This window comes from Lates calcarifer, linkage group LG11 (genome assembly GCF_001640805.2).
Source record: "Lates calcarifer isolate ASB-BC8 linkage group LG11, TLL_Latcal_v3, whole genome shotgun sequence".
In the NCBI taxonomy this organism is placed as follows: domain Eukaryota; kingdom Metazoa; phylum Chordata; class Actinopteri; family Centropomidae; genus Lates; species Lates calcarifer.
Window position 1 is genome coordinate 13,264,735 of NC_066843.1, and position 15,658 is coordinate 13,280,392.

The window sequence follows — 15,658 nt, forward strand, 5'->3', positions numbered from 1 at the left end:
ACTGCATATATAAGGATTATTAGTGCTCCTTCTGTGAGCCTGCTGTTGGTCTCGGTCAGTGAGCATCCACAATAAACCTAACTCACACACTCCCCCTCCTCCAACACACACACACACATATACGACTGATGTGATGCCCATTTCATTGTTGGATGCCATGGTGCTGCCCCCAGCATTACATTCATTCAGCCATGATGAGTGTTTTGGGCTCATATTCTAATTCCCAGTTGGTGCACTCATTTAAAGTCTCTATGATTCACTGCTTTATCATCGGTCAGCTTGTCCTGGAGGCATCATTATGCCTTCTGTTGAATCATGCAATTAAACAGAAAATCACCAGGAAAAATACTTGGCAGTGGTCAGTTTGCAAGGTACTGTAAATGTGTGGATCCTCTCTTCTGTCACTGTGAGAAAAAGTGAGAATGTGATAGGATTTGTACACACGAAAGCATATGAAATAGCACAGAGCAGTTGTTATTGTAGCACATTGGTCAGATAAATACAAATACCCAAACACTGGAGCACATAGACAATATTTAGATTTTAACATAAAGGCTAATAACTTATTTGGAATGCTGAGGGAATGGGTATGAGGTGTAATAAACCTCTGTTAAGCTCACACATTGAAATGAAATGGACCATAGGACACACACACAGGGGAGAGAGCAGTGAGAAGAGGAAAGGAAACTTCCGTCCATGTGCATCTGTAAACATCTGTAAATCTCTGTGGTCAGTCCCGTCAGTCTCCTTTTCTTACCACTCCTTCACCTACTGTTCCACCAGAGTTGCTTGTCAGGGCTGTTCCTTTGACTGTTGACTGCAGGCACTTGATTTAGGTTTTGGAGCACTGCATCTGAACATTGTGGCTTCCCACGTGTTCTGTGTCCGCCTTGTCTGGCGCTGTCTGTGGTGATGAAGTGGCTGGAATGCCAACTCTCCACTGTGTGTATGTGTGTATGTGCACATGTTCAATTCATTGACATTAACCAATTATCCTTTAAAGCTTGTGACAATTTTGATACAGTATGTTTGCCATAAAACCATCTGTTAGACTACTTCTTAGTTAGGTCTAAATTAAATGTTGTTTTAACTCCGGCATCTGACCCAATTTTCTATGGTCGGGCACTGGAATCTTCACCTTCCTTACTTTTCACTCTGGTTGTGTAAAGCTGTATGTTTCTTAAATGGCAAAATAGCATTTTCCACCTATGATGTAATATGTCATTAACTCGGGTTTGGCTATCAACCACAATCAGCCGCTTTGTTGTTTGTGTACGTGGACCTATCCTGCAGAGGTTCACATGTTAAGTCTGCATCAGGTCTGTGGAGGACCGAGTTCAGCAGGGGCGGAGTGCTCTACATGCATCCAGCCATTGAATTATTCAGCCTTATGAATCATTGAGTCACGACACTCCTTTTTAGGTCCTCGCCTCAGAGCTCCAGCCGCACAGCTACCCACTATTTGAACATCTGACAGAGAAAGAAAAACAACAGAGAACAGTCCTGACACTTTTAAACTCTAGAGATGGAATGAATGGTTTTTAAGCATGTTAGAAATCTGAAGTGGGTTCCACCATGTTTAGACATTTATTTGAGTTTACACAACATGGGCGTATCCAAATCTTAGCATACAGATACCTAAGCTTATAGCATAGATCTTTATGGGTGATAGCAAATAATTCTCTGTCCTGTTGGGATCAATCATTTGATAGTTCTCCCCTTTTTAGTAAAGTCCTCACACATTGAATTACTTTCTACCTGTCCTGAGTCATTCATTTTAGCAAATGTGGTTGTCATCACTACTGCTTCCTCACAGATTTCAATAGATGACAATCATCTACATACTGCGCGTTTTATCAAAAAGCGAGAGCAATGTTGTAAGATTTTATGATTCTATTGCAGTATGAAGAGAACTGTGACACTAGAGACACACTACAGAGTAAAGATACAGAACTTCATCGAGTCAGTCATAATGTCATGACAGCAGATACTAACAGACCAAACTTCTTGTCCCTCCTACCCTTCTTATGAGACCCATTATCAGCTTGAACACGTTATGAATTTTTATGATTTGTTATATTTGTATACCCCTGTCTTAGACAAGATGTTCTCCTTGTCTCAAATGAGTCAGAGGGGCGTGGTTTCACTCACTGTCAAATGCAGTACACTTTACATTCGCTCACAAAGGCACTGCTGTAGGACAAAGATCCCCTATCATGATGCATTATTTCCTCAGCCAAATACACTACGTGCAGCTACGCCATGTTTATTATGTATCTGTATCTCTATATAGAGACGGTGTATGCGATCTTGTGAGGTAACGATGTTTTATGCATGGGTGGCCTTGGAGCTGCTGTTCTTCAGTGCTTCTTGCTCTGGCTGTGTGGAATAACAGGTTTGGACAGAAGGCTGCTGCTCCTCAAAGGCTCCAGCTCTGAAGGGCAATGGATAATTTCACAGATCATCACACCCAAGTGTAAACACACACATTTGTGAAGCACACACACAAGATACAACAGTCTATAAAACTAGGAGACAATTTTTTTAAAAGCAAGAGCCAAATAAATTTCATATGTGCTTACTGTATGGACGATTTCTTTAAACAGCTGAAATGAGACAGTTTGGCTTTTTAACACACCCACTGTGAAACGTGCAACACCATCCAAATGTAAAACAGCCGTAAACCAGCAAAAGGCTGAACTGTGAGACATCAGACAAGATTCAACAAATCCAAGACTCTGTGCGGTCACCCCTCAAACTCTCCAGAGCGCCCCACCCCCACCCCCCACAGAGTCCAATATATGCAGTTCAGTCATGTAGATGCAGGACACAGTGTTAATCATCCTTTTAATCTGTATTTGATTCAATGTGATACCAGCTGTGGTGTTGGTAGTTCCTGTTTTGGTAAAAGCAACAGTGTATTGTTGTTTGATAATTCTGGTCATATTAAGTAGCTGATAGATTGTTGGGGTGCTGTCCATGGTCCTGACATGATACTGTACTAGTCTTGTCAAGGTTGTGGTACTGTCCATGGTCCTGAAATGATAATTTTAAGGTTAGCAATATGGTACTTTTCCATGCTGCCACCTGATCTCAGTACAAGATGCCATACAAGGTATTAACGTGGCATCAGTTCTGTTTCTGGAATTCATTGATGATGATCAACCTGCAGCTGGATGTTTTACTGCTGTTTTTATAAAAGTCATTATACATTCATCCATCCATCCATGGTTATGATCAGGTATTAAATATGTGTTCTTGCATGCCCTTGTGGTGGGCTCAGTCTCACTCTCACATCCGGAAGCCTTGCTTAAGTGGACACAAAGCAAAACGATCCCTTTCTGACATATCGGATAGACGTTTAAGGTCGTGCTGTTATCGATCGGCGTTCGCACGTGCAAGGTTTCTCTCCTGATTTAATCTCTTGAGGAGGCGAATTAATTCTCCCGGTCACCCTTAAATCTGTATATGTATGGTCATTTCCCTTTCACGGAGGCGGCTATTTCTGGAGTAAATCTATCACATAATAGATTAAAAGAATGTCCTGTGGTGTGCTCGCTTCTTCTCCAGGGCTTAACATGGCACCAGTCCTTTGCTCGCGGTGTAGTTAAGAGTGACCCACGACAGTCACTGAATATGAGACCACTCTTTGCCATCGTCCCCTACTCTCCATAATCAGAATATCCAATCATTCTGTATAATCAAAGATGGAAATATAATCAGACTTCAAGTGTGTAATTTCAGTTTGAAATCGCCGAAGTCAAAGGAGTTTTATTTTTACCTACAGGAAGTGACAGGCAACTAGCATAGAATTGGTGGACTGTATAGCTATGTTATAGCAAGAAAAAAAATTGTGCAGTTCTTTTTTATCTATCGGCATTGTCCATCCGCCTTGCCTTTGTTTCTTCTGTGTTATGTCACTGAAAATCTTTGTTTTGCTTGTGCTTTAGCGCAAACCGTATGGTCGCACCTTGAACAGGCACCAGTGTTTTGGTGAAGCGACGAGAAAAGCCTCGAGGAGTGGAGAGGAGAGGAGAGGAGAGGAGAGGAAGGGGAGCCAGAGAAGAAGATCCTCGACTCGTTTTCGGGGAGGGAGGGAGCAGAGAGCTCTCTTCGTCCATTAATTTCCAAATGTCTGTTGCTAAGAATAGCCTCCCCCCTCCACCTTCCCTAACAAACACACGCAGCCTCGCGCGCGCAGACTTTGACGCGCATTTACTCTACACACGCGCCCGTGTGCGCGCAGTCATTGTCAGCCCGGGTTGCAGCTGTATTTTTGCACAAGCTGCATGATGCCAACACCCCCCACCCCTCCGTCACACTCACACACACGCGCGCGCGCCCACATCTGGCTATAATAAGCTTACTTACTAAGTCTTTACGAAATACACACTTAAACAGGGGTGGAAGGAAATGAATAACACAGTCACACAGTTTTCGATGTCAACGCCTATTTTACGCATTTCTTGAAATGGATTTGGAGTTTGACGGCTCGAGAGGTCCAGTCCAACTGGGCAGGGCTATAGCCCGAAGCACCTTAAAATAAACAGGCGATAGACAGTGCCTCAGTCCGTGGCATACGTCTGGAAGTTGGACGAGCTGCGTGCGTCATGTGCTGCGGCTGCAGAACCGACCAAGCTCATTATAGTTCACACTAGCTGAAAAGACAACGGTTTAGCGCGCGGTGCGGTTTATTCAATTTATAGGCAGACTCTGGCCTGAATTCCAAAGAAACACCCGGCCCCCTCCCTTTTCATTTTTGTCTTCATCCATTCACCGATCCATCTATCCATCCGTTCGTCTGTCCCTCTCCTCCTCCCCTTGGGGCCGCTGGACGAAAGGAGAGAGAGAGGGAGGAGAGAGAGAGAGAGAGAGAGGAGGCCGTGAGGAACGCACTACCCTACTCCAATGAGAGAGAGAGAAAGGACGCGCTGCCAGGACATTTGGGTTTATCAGTGCGGACGAAGGTAGACTTTTCGGGGCGGGGATGGTGAGGGACTTTCTCGGCACTGCTGCACCTCGAACAGCCAAACCAAGATCATGAGAGGGTGTAAGACGGCGGAGAAGCGGCCGTCATACCCTTGTCTTTGACGACGCTGTCCGTGTGTCCCTTGCTCAGCTTCTGGATGGCCGCGCAGGTGACGGACAGAGGATGATTGTTGCAACGAGGGAGGATGCTACTGAATTCGTTTGAGAAAATTATTTCACCCACAGCGCACGACAACAATGACACCGACATTTCAAAGGAAAACGGTATTTTTCTCTCTCCTTTCTACTCGAGATTGTGCATTCTGAAATAAGACTCATTAATAACAAATGCAACAATTTTCCTGGTCTCAGGGCTTGTCAGAGCGCACTGGTAAAGCAATTGTAAGGTGGCGGGAGCCACATTATTGCCACATACTGTACCAAACATTGCGGATGTTTCAAAATAAATAAATAATAGTAGCTTTTCCCTTTTCAATGCCTTTTAAGTCTTCGGAAACGCGACTGTTTCCAAAATGCCAACTTGAACGTCACTGACGGCCGTAGGTATAGGCTGTGAATTATCTTCAGATTCATTTTTCGACAGTCTGATTTATTGAGGCCTGGGTGACATTAGAGGCGTTTAGATTGTCATTACATGCTGTCATGAGAGTAAAGAAATAAATCGTCCAGAGACGTGGAGGAGGCTGTGGTGCGCTCTGATACAGGCATGAACCATGGAGAACATGAAACATTCATGTTAACTCGCTACAGACTCCCCATGATTTCATGTTGGGGGCGAATCCTGCTTCATACGGACATAAGAACGGACTAAGACCGAGACACCCCACAGCACTACCCTACAGTGCAACCAGTCAGCCAACCGACCACACATTTAATTTCCTCACATCCACAATTGGCCGTTGGCAGAGACGCACAGAGAAGGAGACGGTACATGGGCGTCCTCGTCTGCTAAAACCAAGAGCTGCATAACTGCTCGCCGGGTGCAGGTGTTCAGCATAAGCTTTACAAGACAACCCGTTGTGCATATGAGACGTTCTGATCCAGATGGGATGTAATGTTGTGTGGCTGCACAGCTGAGCATTGGTCTCCTTCTCCGCTGCTTCGTGAAGATTGGCTTTCGGTGTCCAGAGAATGGCGCGGTTTGGAGACGAGATGCCGGCCAGGTACGGCGGAGGGCCCGGCGGAGGGGGCCCGGGCGGCCGCGGTGGTAGCAGGCAAGGAGGACCTCACGGACACGGTCACGGTCACGGCCACGGGCATGGCCACGGCCATGGCCACGGCCCACCTGGAGGGCCCGGGGCCCAGAGAATGTACAAGCAGTCTATGGCGCAGAGAGCCCGGACTATGGCCCTCTATAACCCCATCCCCGTGCGCCAGAACTGTTTCACTGTCAACCGCTCGCTGTTCATTTTCAGTGAGGATAACTTCGTGAGAAAATACGCCAAAAAGATCACCGAATGGCCATATCCTTTGCCTGGCAGTGTATAGTGAGTAAATGCTGATACTGTAGACCATGCCTCAGGATCAGGTAGGCCTAATGTGCAGACAGATGTCTGATTGAATGATTCACAGTTTTTTTTTTTCTTATTCCATGAGTTACAGGCTGTACATTAAGTCCCAATGACAAAGGTGTCAGATGCATCAGTGTGAGCCCACGTGAGGTAGCCTAGGGTACAGGGGGTGACAGGAAATGCTGGACATGTAATTTATAATTAATTAAGAGGAGGGGGGTGGGGGGGCATGAACCAGCGTCCCCTTTCATGAGGCTGTTGATCACCGTCAGTCACATTTGTTAGTAATTTCATGTCACGGTCGAATGGGACTTGCTTGATATACGCTCCCTGTGTGTGTGAGAGAGTGTGTGGTGGTTGAGCTGGGAAGGGGGTGTCTAGGGGGCGCTGCTGTTTGCTGATGTCAGCATGTGCAGCATAGGCCCAGCATCTAGCGCGGGTATAGAGAAACAGGAGCGGGAAGGGGGAGAGACAGAGAGAGAGAGAGAGAGAGAGAGAGATGAAAATAAGCAGCTACAATATTTGTGTGTGTGTGTGTGTGTGTGTGTGTGTGTGTATTCTTACAGTGATGCACACACAAGCTCCCATATCAGCATGATGCAGGTGTCTTTTTAGATATGGTGTGTGTGTGTGTGTGTGTGTGTGAAAAAGAGAGAGAGAGAGAGCAAGCAAGCAGGTGGGTAAGTGTGAGCATAGTAGCTTATTAACTTGTGCATTGACACATTATTTATTTTTTCCCCCATTTTTAGGCTCCTCCTCTGAATCATCCAATATGCAGGTGCCACTGAATGAATGTGCCATCATTTCAAACTGTGTGCACGTGCGCGCGCATGCATGCTACAACCACTGAGTGTGACAATGTAAAAATTTCCAGCTTTCCCCTGCAATTTCATCTTTGAGAAACCAGCACATATTGCGCCATTCTGGGGAGAAAGAGCGAGTGATTTCAGTATTTCCATTTCCAGGATTTGTGTTTATTTGTGTGAAAGCATGCAAATGTGGAAGTAAGTTTCTGCGTGAGTGTTAATGACAAGAGAGGAAATTGGAGTAATGATTGTATTGATCCATTCTGATGCTTGAGCCGTGACATAACTACACACACTAATTGGGCTGCTCTGGTGAAATGCAGGAGCTACTTATAGTGCCTCTGAATCATGTCTATTCACCATCTAAATGACAGAGGTGTGTTAGTGAGAGAGGGGGCGAGCGTTTGCAGGGAATCTGGTGTTGTATAGATTTCATCTCCAAGATGCTCTGCAGCCATTGAATGACAATAAGACTTAAATAAGTAAGAATAAGGGAATAAGCAAGTTTTGCACAGAAAACTAGTTTTCCCTTGTTCTGGCTTTTAAAGTAATTACGTGGCTCCTCCTGCACTCCTTAGACTTTCAGAAGACGTTTTGACACGTCACAGTAGGAAAAGCAGTGTAAATAAAGTGAAAATAAAATTAATGGCCGAATTCCACTTAGCTGATTCACTTTCAGAGTTCTGACGTTGTGCCTGCTGGCTCACCATCACACCGTTATGGCTTACTGGGATGTGAATAAAAATGAGCCAACGTTAATGTTATTAGTTACACCTGTGCTTCTCCTACCATGACAGGTTGTCTGCTTGTGAAAAACTGCACAAACTCTCTCAAAGCTGTTCTCAGATAGCTTCAAACATCTTTAAGTAAAGTACGCAATCGTTTATTTTTTTCTGTCATTTCAGATTTTATTCATGACATTTTTGGGGTATTTTATGCCTTTATTGGATACTGTAGCTGACTGTAGAAGGATGAAAGGGAGAGACAAACATTGCAGACATTGTGAAACATTGCAGTTTATGGCTACATGGCACCCATATCCTCCAGTGATTCTTTTCTTTTTTTTCCTTTTTTTTGTGAAGAATAACTGTAAACAGAGGCAATGTGTGTTGTATTGTGCAAAGCTGTGGAATGAATGAGCTGAGGAGTGTTGTTGTTTGTAAAATTCTTTGGTCAATTTAATCTTTAAATAGCTTTAGGTGTAAAACTGTATGTAATAGTTAATTTCAAGATCTCATAGCCGTGCTCAGATGTTATTACCTTAACTTGTAGTTATATGAAACAGATGAGGCTGACAATGTTTATATAACACCTCTGGTCTGCTGACATTAGTGAGTCTGGTTGGTTTCCAGGAACTTGACGGTTGGTCTCTGCTAGGTCAGAAAAGCAGCTGTTGAGGAGGGTTTCATATTATACATATATTTTTTATTCCATTTTTTCTGAATTTGCAATTGCCATGATGTATCTATCTGGCATACTTGCATTGTCTTTCAGGTACACAGTCCCAACACCAACATAGAAGTATTTGATACAATAACATGAACACTAGTACAATCTAATAATCCAACACAGTAGCTCTGTAATAACTCCTGCTATTGTGAAGCTCATAATGTTCAATATTTGCTGAGACTGTGTCAGGGTGTTGATTCAGTTCATTGGTAATTTCTGAAGCTGTGCTTTGTGATGTTGTTGTTTATTGGATTGTAATAAATTGTGTACCCACAACAATATTTTATCCCCACTCCCTCCCAAGTGAATACATTCATGTTATAGGCCCACTGTCCACCTTCTGTATACTGTGATCTATTGTGGCCAGGCCTTAATAAGGTTGCAATACAGATGATATTATTATGTGGCCTAATGTGGGGAAAATATGCTGGGGTTAGAGGAAGGAATAAAATGGGTTTCATAATGAAAAGCTATTTTGAGATTTTCATAAACTCTTTCAAATGATATTTCAAAGACAAAATTGCCTCTTTTGAGACTCTATCCAGTAAAAGGTCTCATTAATAATAAGGTATTAAATCACTCATTTATTGTTAATGATTTAGTCATATCTGTCTGATTCATGTTTAATCGTCCTTTGAAAAGCTTAGGTCCTACTAAATTACCTCATGAGCTAAAACTTGAGTCAGTTGAGAAGTCCTCACTTTGCAGGATGTGCTGTAGTCACAGTGCCTTTATCAATCATAAGGTCATCTCAGGTAACTTCAGACTCTACTGCACAACTGTGGACTGTGTCAAGGTGTCCAGTATCCAACCAGCTGATGTGCATTCAAACCAAACCAAAAAGGAACAAACAAACAAATAGACAAAACAAACAAAAAAGAAGTTTAAAGTAATTCCATTTCTTTTTCATGCTGGGGTCAAAGAGTGACTTTCTGTCTAAATCTTTTTTTACACATCTCTAATTTTAACAGGTTTTCTTCTCAGTATAATCTGCTGTTTGCCGTTTTTTGACTGTTGATAGTCAGCATTTAAGTAAATCGTACTGCCTAACACAATGACGAAAAGAATTCAGAAATATTAGTGTTTTAGTTCATTAAAATATGGAGGAATTATGGTTGATTCTTTACAACATACAGCCAGCAGAAGTGTTATCAGGTGCATAGTGGTTTGTGGATTCAACTAATGTTACACTGAATAGGGAATGAAACAGCTTTTTGATTCACCAGATGTATGAGTCTTAGTGGAAACACTATTCAGCAGAATTATGACCTGCGGCTTTATTTAGTTGTGAACTGACTCTGGACCCATGGGAGTACCATATAAATAACTATCTGCTCACATCCACATTTAGATACAGCAGACAGATATTTGGTTGTTTAATTAGAATTAGCACTACAGAGTTCAGGTCCATTACTGTGCCATTTTCTTTTTTGGAAACAAGTGGTAGACAAATAGTTCCTTGTTGAATACAATTAGTAGCAGCATTTTTCTTTATCACTGAGTTTGATAAACAGTATTGTGCTTCAGATTTGCAGTGTATACTGCTCAGATACAATCCAATTTTTTTTTTTTTCATGATCATAATTTACATTTACATATATAACACAAAAATCTAATTTTAAAAAAGCATAAAACATATATTTACTGGACTGATTTTTAACATATAATTTCACTATTCTCAGTCCCAAAAAAATGACAAACAAATTTTGACGATCATAATCCATTTACATTTTATTTCTCAGTTCATCAATTTATTAGACTTAAATGGTGGGAGCAGAGAGGTGAGTTTGACATCTGACATATTAACAACCTGAATGTACCATATGAGCCACTGAGGTAGGCTACAGGTAATTAGCCCACACCCCTATTATTTGAGCCTCTGATATTATCTGAAAACTAGCTTTTATTTGGTAATTTACGGTAACTCCGTGGTGAGCCCCTGTGTAACCCGCCCCTCTCCTGCTTTGCTTAGAGAGATACGTACCCTTCAAATACCTGCCGTTCACTCTCTGATAAAAAAAAAAAGCCCGTGTTGCAAGAATTGTCCGACTCTACTGTGTCCAGCGCTGCCTGTAATAGACAAAAAATATACAACAGTCTCATCTACTATGCCAGCGGCACCACAAACATCACTAGCGATTTAACAAGACCACAGGCTACGCCTCGGCAAGAGCAGTCTACCACAAGTGAGTAATGCTAATGTTAGCATCTGCTTTCAACTTGTGACAACCAAAGGCAGTGACTGAGGCTATGCGGTATTTTCAAGGACAAGCACCCGTACAGATAGCACTGTTGAAAATGCCAAACTTCAGATGAATGGCACTGACTGTCGGTAAGGTTGAAACAACACCCATTAGCGGTATTTCAGTGAAAAATCTTCCTTCTTGGAAACTAGCTAAAGTGTTATCCAGAGTGCCTCTGCCTGTGTTTACTGCTTCTGTTGTGGCAGGAGAAGAAAAATTGTGTGACATTTCAGATTATGATTTTAAAATTTGGTCACTATCATCATGGATGCATTATGAGAAAATGCATTCATAATGTACCCTTCCTAGACAGATATATGAGAGACTCAAAGCAAGTGTAAACAGTGTCATTTGTAGTGGTTTTTTGGGTTGTTTGTGTCTTTGTATTGGTAGTTTTGTGTTGCTTTGTGGTCAATTTTGTGTCTTTTAACCGACCTCTTTGACTTTCAAACAAGAAAAATTAACAGTAACTTCATTCAGAGGCATACACGAAGGGGCCCCCTGACCACTTGGGCCTCTTGACATGAGCCCAGTAGACTCATTTGTTAATCCATAGTGATTGACTACCAGCCAAAACGAAATTGCAGCTGAATGTATGACCTTAAATCAGTTTGAATTGCAGTTTGCCGTATTATTTGAAATTTATCTGTAATGTTGTATCTAATTGTGGACCGCATTTCTAGAAAGATAATAATCAGAGGAGACACACATAAACTGCTACAGCATTGTGAGCTTCTTTGAGAACTCCTGTATGGGTATGTAATACAGCATTTGACATAAATAGTGATTGTGCTGTTGTTGTTCTTATAATGTGTTCAGAAGTAATATATCATGTTACTTTCTGGGGGAAAGTTGAAACTTAATGGGATCTTTGAAATGAAATCCCCATTAGCTGTACTTCTGACCTTTGACCTTAAATACCCATTTGACCTTGTCAAATCCATATCAGGTGTCATACACTGGAGTTACTGTAAATCCTGTGACCCTGCAAATGCATTTTTCATGTATTCATTTGTTTGTTTCGATGAACAGTAAATATGTATGGAGTGTCAGCAAAGTTCCTCTGCAGGACACTAATGTTAATACCTGCGAGCACGTACGTAAACCCACAAACATGCACATCATGTGGTGCCGTTGCCTGCGTCATCGGCGCACACTTAAGTGTGTTCTCCCCTGCTGTTGTAAATGGAGAGGAAGTCAATATATGTTCTAGCTATCTATAGTAAGAATGAGCTCAATATGAAATATAATACAAGTAATGTGTGAGTGTGAAAGATATTCATTTAGAGAACTTATTTAGAATATTCTTTGGACCATATAAATGGCATGTCATCGGTCAATTTGTGCATACAGTACAAACCATGGGTTTCGCCTGTATGTGCTTGTGTGTGAGTAATGGTGCCTTAATCTCCTTCTTCCATATCTGATCCTTTAAAACCCAGAATCAATGAGAGAACAAATGACCATTCAAGACTAGTGAGTTTAATCTCTTTGGTTTCACTGAGCAGTCAACCTCCATTTCCTGTGTCTTAAAAATCTTTACATAGGATGTGATGAAAATCAAAACATTTGTTTGGAACACTGGTGTCCAGATCATTTGAGTCCAGATGTCACAGGACGTTGCGTTTTTCTTGTGAATTGTGTTAACTGCATACACATGCTGCTATCAAACCAAACCACACTACAGTATAACAAGCGCTACTAATATTTAGATGTGGCAGTCATAAAGGATTTTTAGTATTTTAGGTGATGTAAAATGTGATTGACGGACCTTTTTCCTGCAGTTGCTGACAGATGCTGGTTCAGTATGATATGTCGTATTTGTCACTTTCTGAATGTGTCGACAAATTGCCGAGGGGAGCGCTCTAGCATTTTTCAGGTCTGAGCAGACCCCCCACCCCCACCCCACCCCACCCGACATATTTACTGTACCTGACCAGGCCTCCTTCGAGAATAGTCAGGACTCTCACTTCCTCTACAACCATATGAGTTGGGGTCAGAGACAGACATAGCTGGGGTATATATATATATATATAAGTGATTAAGGGAGACAGATAGAGAGAAAGTGAGAGACATGCCCATAAACAGAGAGAGAGAGGGGGGAAAAGAGAGAGGGGTCTTGGTGTTTTTGGGTGGATGTGGAGAGTCAGTGATCTACGTTCACTGCAGAATCTAAATTATTTATTGGCCTTTCTCCAGCTTGCAACTGTCAGCTGATAACTACACAGACTTAACATCAGCTTTTCTTGCATGTGTGTGTGTGTTTGTGTACAGGATTTGTGTGTTTGAATGATACATGTGCTTATCAGTTCTTTTACAAGTCTATCACAGTCTGTTGGTCAGTCATTCTCACATAGCCTATTTGTTCTCTCCTTCTTCATTTACTAAACATACATAGATATCCACTCTTACAGTACAGACTCTGCTCATACGGAGTCTCTGTCTTTCCTCAGTCTGGTCATGTCCATGATCTTTCCTGTCAGGCCAGCCCAAAAATAACAAGTCCACTTTTCATTAGCAATACACTGCAATAACAGAAGGAAGAAAGTTGTGGGGATGTGTGTTTTTATGTATTGTGGGATACAATGATCTTTTCCAAAGCAGAGAACCAAAAAGAGAAAGGTGAAAGAGAGAGGGAGAGACAGAGAGATGGAGGTAAAAGGCTGTTTCTGTTCTGCTTCTAATGTGCAGCCAAAGTAAAGAGACAGAATAGAGAGATGGACTATGGAGAGACAGAAATAGAGAAAGGAGGGGAATAGTCAGTAAGACATAGACATTATAGAGAGGGATAGACTAATGAGAGACAATGGAGGGAGAGAGAGAGTGAGAGAGAATATCAAACTGCCTGTCTGCATATAAATCATTTAACACAAAGTGGTGGAGAGACAAACACTCAGGGTTGGCCAGCTACACTGCAGCCAGAACACACACACGCAGACTTGTTTTTGTCACTTAGACAGACACTGCATTGACTTATATTTATTCCTTACTGACCCTACCATAACAGTGACATGCCTAATCTCAATCAAAGCCCCATTTTTAACCAAAAAAACAAAGTCTTATCCGTGCTTAACCATAAAATATTTACCTTATGGGGACTAACCCTAACCCCAGATGGGAGGCAACTTTCCATAATGTTTGAACAGATTTTCACAACTACACACATACACATTGTAAGTGCTAATGCCACCCCTCAAACACAAAGACACCCCCCCTTTCCTTTTTCCTCTCCTCCTCTCTCACCTCTCTCTCTCTCTCTTTCCCCCTCTCTTTCTCACTCTCTCTTTGACTGATAGGAAGTGAAGTTTTGTCATCTCCTCTCACGTTTCACTACCTGTACTTTTTCTCTTTCACTCAAATCCAATCCATCACCTCCCCCCCCACCCCCACCCCTCCTCTCCTTCCCCTTCCTGCCACTGCTGTTCCATTCGCTCTCCCCCACTGCATCTTGTCCTCCCTCTAATTGGCCGCTTCTGCCTTTTGTGAAGCTAATTTAAATTACTTGTTTGAAGTTTTGGGGGTATTTTGCAGAACATCCCGACAGCTGCAAGTCTTAAGTTTGGTTTTCCTCGTAATTGTTGGAAACAAGAAGTGCATGTGTTTGTGTGTGGCTGTCTGCATATGTGTTACGAATCCTAGTCTGTGTATGTTTGTGTGAGTGTGTGAGTGTGTGTGTGTGTGTGTGTGTGTGTGTGAGAGAGAATGCCCTCTGGACTCAATCTGCCTACCTCATACCTTTTGACTGTCTGGTAATAAATGTGTGAATTGATCCATATCCTGAGTCCCTACGGGCAGACTCGACACTGGGGTTTGCATGAGCACACACACACACACGCACAATACACACTCATAGAACTAGAAACAAAATTGAACTCATAAGAAAACCCTAATCCATTTAAATTGTTTTTCTTCATGTTTTCCACACTTGGAAAAAAATACTTTCTGCTTTTCTTATTATGTGCTGTGTGCATTTTTCCATCTGTAGTGTTGTCTTTGTAAAAAGTGACTTGATTAATCAGTCAATGTTTTAGGATATAGGGAATCTGGTCATTTAAGAACATTACTTATTTAACTTAAAATCCCCACTTTGCATTTCAACAGGAGCATTTTTTACTGGATATCTTTGTGATATTGATCATCAACAGAGCAGTGCTTTACTTGCACTTTGTCTGGGTGTGTGTATGCGTTTGTGCATGCGTTTGTTCTTCACTGAAATATATCTGTCTGTCCTCCCACAGTGTTCTTACATAGAGGTGGAGGAGCACAGAGGTAATTTGAGGTAGTGAGGAATCTACATATCTCTTTCTCTCCATTTTCTCTGTCTGTCTCTCTCTTCCTTCCTGTTGACAAGATAAATTGATATTTTATCCTCTTTTTTTTTAATTCCACAGAAGGCAATAACAAATTTACTGTGTGATCCAATGTAGAAGCACGTATTTATCATTAAGACCAAATGTTTCACAATGTTATTTTGGGTTTATTCTCTAGATTAAAATATAACATTGAAGTATGAATATTTTTTAATAATAACTTAAGAACATTTGAAAATAATAAATTAATACATGAATTTGTTAAAAAATAAATTGATGGCAGGTGTGTACATTTTTTTTATTAAGAATGCATTTTGTGATTTTTGACCAGTGAGAAGAAGAAAGTCTCC